The sequence below is a fragment of the Lolium rigidum genome, chromosome 3, assembly GCF_022539505.1.
Source record: "Lolium rigidum isolate FL_2022 chromosome 3, APGP_CSIRO_Lrig_0.1, whole genome shotgun sequence".
Classification (NCBI taxonomy): Eukaryota; Viridiplantae; Streptophyta; class Magnoliopsida; order Poales; family Poaceae; genus Lolium; species Lolium rigidum.
In genome coordinates, this window is record NC_061510.1 from 330818471 (window position 1) to 330823358 (window position 4888).

Here is a 4888-nt window from a genome sequence, read left to right on the forward strand (position 1 = left end):
GCACCCATTAATGAAGAAATACATAGAGCTTGCTAAAATTTGGTTTGCATATTTGGTCTCTCTAAAGTCTAGATAATATCTAGTATTGAGTTTTGAACAACAAGGAAGACGGTGTAGAGTCTTATAATGTTTACAATATGTCTTTTATGTGAGTTTTGCTGCACCGTTCATCCTTGTGTTTGTTTCAAATAACCTTGCTAGCCTAAACCTTGTATCGAGAGGGAATACTTCTCATGCATCCAAAATCCTTGAGCCAACCACTATGCCATTTGTGTCCACCATACCTACCTACTACATGGTATTTCTCCGCCATTCCAAAGTAAATTGCTTGAGTGCTACCTTTAAAATTCCATCATTCACCTTTGCAATATATAGCTCATGGGACAAAATAGCTTAAAAACTATTGTGGTATTGAATATGTACTTATGCACTTTATCTCTTATTAAGTTGCTTGTTGTGCGATAACCATGCTTCCGGGGACGCCATCAACTATTCTTTGTTGAATATCATGTGAGTTGCTATGCATGTCCGTCTTGTCCAAGTAAGAGAGATCTACCACCTTAATGGTTGGAGCATGCATATTGTTAGAGAAGAACATTGGGCCGCTAACTAAAGCCATGAATCATGGTGGAAGTTTCAGCTTTGGACATATATCCTCAATCTCATATGAGAATAATAATTGTTGCCACATGCTTATGCATTAAAGAGGAGTCCATTATCCGTTGTCCATGTTGTCCCGGTATGGATGTCTAAGTTGAGAATAATCAAAAGCGAGAAATCCAAAATGCGAGCTTTCTCCTTAGACCTTTGTACATGCGGCATGGAGGTACCCCATTGTGACACTTGGTTAAAACATGTGCATTGCGAAGATCCGGTAGTCCAAGCTAATTAGGACAAGGTGCGGGCACTATTAGTATACTATGCATGAGGCTTGCAACTTGTAAGATATAATTTACATAACTCATATGCTTTATTACTACCGTTGACAAAATTGTTTCATGTTTTCAAAATAAAAGCTCTAGCACAAATATAGCAATCGATGCTTTCCTCTTTGAAGGACCATTCTTTTACTTTTATTGTTGAGTCAGTTCACCTATCTCTCTCCACCTCAAGAAGCAAACACTTGTGTGAACTGTGCATTGATTCCTACATACTTGCATATTGCACTTGTTATATTACTCTATGTTGACAATTATCCATGAGATATACATGTTATAAGTTGAAAGCAACCGCTGAAACTTAATCTTCCTTTGTGTTGCTTCAATACCTTTACTTTGATTTATTGCTTTATGAGTTAACTCTTATGCAAGACTTATTGATGCTTGTCTTGAAGTACTATTCATGAAAAGTCTTTGCTTTATGATTCATTTGTTTACTCATGTCATTACCATTGTTTTGATCGCTGCATTCATTACATATGTTTACAAATAGTATGATCAAGGTTATGATGGCATGTCACTTCAGAAATTATCTTTGTTATCGTTTTACCTGCTCGGACGAGCAGTAACTAAGCTTGGGGATGCTGATACGTCTCCGACGTATCGATAATTTCTTATGTTCCATGCCACATTATTGATGATATCTACATGTTTTATGCACACTTATATGTCGTATTTATGCATTTTCTGGAACTAACCTATTAACAAGATGCCGAAGAGCCACTTGTTGTTTTCTGCTGTTTTTGGTTTCAGAAATCCTAGTAACGAAATATTCTCGGAATTGGACGAAATCAACGCCTGTGGTCCTATTTTTGCACGAAGCTTCCGTAAGACCGAAGAGAGAGTCGAAGTGGGGCCACGAGGTGGCCGCCACACACAGGGCGGCGCGGCCCGGCCCTGGCCGCGCCGCCCTGTCGTGTGGGCCCTCGTGCGGCCCTCCGACTCTGCCCTTCCGCCTACTTAAAGCCTCCGTCGCGAAACCCCCGAGTGCCGAGAGCCACGATACGGAAAACCTTCCGCAGACGCCGCCGCCGCCAATCCCATCTCGGGGGATTCTGGAGATCGCCTCCGGCACCCTCGCCGGAGAGGGGATTCATCTCCCGGAGGACTCTTCACCGCCATGGTCGCTCCGGAGTGATGAGTGAGTAGTTCACCCCTGGACTATGGGTCCATAGCAAGTAGCTAGATGGTTGTCTTCTCCTCATTGTGCTTCATTGTTGGATCTTGTGAGCTGCCTAACATGATCAAGATCATCTATCCGTAATACTATATGTTGTGTTTGTCGGGATCCGATGGATAGAGAATACTATGTTATGTTAATTATCAAGTCTATTACTTATGTGTTGTTTATGATCTTGCATGCTCTCCGTTATTAGTAGAGGCTCCGGCCAAGTTTTTGCTCTTAACTCCAAGAGGGAGTATTTATGCTCGATAGTGGGTTCATGCCTCCATTGACACTCGGGACAAGGACGTAAAGTTCTAAGGTTGTGGATGTGTCGTTGCCACTAGGGATAAAACATTGATGCTATGTCTAAGGATGTAGTTGTTGATTACATTACGCACCATACTTAATGCAATTGTCTCGTTGCTTTGCAACTTAATACCGGAAGGGGTTCGGATGATAACCCGAAGGTGGACTTTTAGGCATAGATGCAGCTTGGATGGCGGTCTATGTACTTTGTCGTAATGCCCAATTAAATCTCACTATATTTATCATGATCATGTATGTGCATTGTTATGCCCTCTCTATTTGTCAATTGCCCGACTGTAATTTGTTCACCCAACATGCTTTTATCTTATGGGAGAGACACCTCTAGTGAACTGTGGACCCCGGTCCATTCTTTTACACTGAAATACAAATCTACTGCAATACTTGTTTTACTGTTTTCTTGCAAACAATCATCTTCCACACAATACGGTTAATCCTTTGTTACAGCAAGCTTCATGAGATTGACAACCTCACTGTTTCGTTGGGGCAAAGTACTTTGGTTGTGTTGTGCAGGTTCCACGTTGGCGCCGGAATCTCCGGTGTTGCGCCGCACTACATCCCGCCGCCATCAACCTTCAACGTGCTTCTTGGCTCCTCCCGGTTCGATTAAACCTTGGTTTCTTTCTCGAGGGAAAACTTGCCGCCGTGCGCATCATACCTTCCTCTTGGGGTTCCCAACGGACGTGTACATCTACGCGCATCATCCCGCCTCGTATGATCTTGATTATGAGAATATTGGATTACAATGGGGTGCCGAAGGGTTCGGCTGAGATCTCGTCGAGAGGCTAAGTGCTCGCTCGCAACCTAGCTCTCAGACTTCGAGTGGCTAAGATTGCTAAGATTAGCTCGTGCTCCCTCGGCGAGCCTCTCTCCCCGGCCTTTATATAGGAGGCCGGGTCTCAAGAGGTCTAGCCAGAGTACGACTAGATTTACAGTAGTTTCATCTCTCTAAACCTTCCATGTTCGGCTCCTTCCTTGTCTTGTCATCAGCTGAGTCTTCCGCTGCGCCATCCAAGTGGCCCATCTTGTCATCGAATACCTTCATGGGCCTCCGGCTAGGCTACCGTGTAGGGTAGAGCAATGTTTCGGTTACCCGAAGGGTAATGCCCACGTCACATGGTTTGGGAAGGACGAGATGGGGTTCGTGGTGCAGCTATCATAGACTTCACACGAGCGGTAGTTGCTTCGGCCGGCACCGGGAGGAAAACTCGGATCAGCTGATGTGGGGAGGGGTGGGACGGGAAGGCTTGGAGCGAGTGACTACACCATTTGTGTTCTTCTAAGTTCTTTTGCCATGGATGCTAACACTCTAGATAGCGTTTCACTGGCCATAGTCGCCCATTGATTCGCTATTCTACTCCGTCCACCTACATGATGTTGTGCATGGGAGGGCAAAGGTTTGAAGGGACTTCCTATGTGTGGCGTAAGCGGAGCACCGCTCAAGTGCAAGATCTTCGTGTGGCCGGCCACTCGCAGAGGAGATCGACGCGCAAGGCATGGTCTTCGGGACAACACCTCTGGTCCGTTTCACATGTTTCCCGGGAGCGAGAGACACGGTGGAACCATGTTACGGGCAGATGTGTGTTCTCAAGGCATGTGTGGCACCGGTGCTTGCATAATCCGGGCGCTGTGGGCGGACATCCCAACATCTAATGGCGAGTGGGACGAGTGGTGGCCGAGAACCGGAGTAAGAGTCGGGAACGAATGAGAGGAGGGCCTTTGACACTGCGGTGATCTCGGTGAGTTGGAGGCCTGGAAGCAAATGAATGCCGATTTTTTGACAATGTGAGAGGGCGAGTCCTCCATCGAGGGTTTAGTAGAGCAAGTGTTGGACGAGTGGGATCTTTAGACCAAGGCGAGGATTGAGAGGGTGCAATGCTTTTGTGAGAGTAGTTCACTAGGGTGTCGTAGTGGGTGAGCGGGGGGGGGTGGGGTTGTGACAACCGTTGGCTCAACGTGTTGTCTTTCTTGTAATACAACTTTCTGCCTTTCTACAAAAATAAGGTACGCAATTGCGTGTTCTAAAAAAGTTATGTTCCCTCCAGTTCTTAAAAAAGCCGCTCAACTTTTTCTAACACAAATGAGCTTTTTTTTTTGGGGGTGAAGGAAGTAAAATAAATCAAATGATTCAATTCTCATTTTTGTGAGAACTTGTAATTTTCATTATTTAGAAGATATTAGTTTCACATTTTGGTATGCAGAATGTTATTGGTTAAACGTTTTGGGCCAGGCCGGGCTCACCCGCAGCTTCCCGATGTCGAATTTCGCAAAGGCGGGCCCCAAACCCGGCCCAGTATGGCGCATGACCATCATGTCTGGCCAAAAACCATGTCAGGCGGGCAACGGTCACTCTCCGGGGTGGTCCGTTCCCATCAAAGCATCCCATGTTGCGCCATAAACCAACCCTATGCCAACTGGGCCCTACATGTCATGCAGCAGCAGTAGGTGACGGTTCACGCCT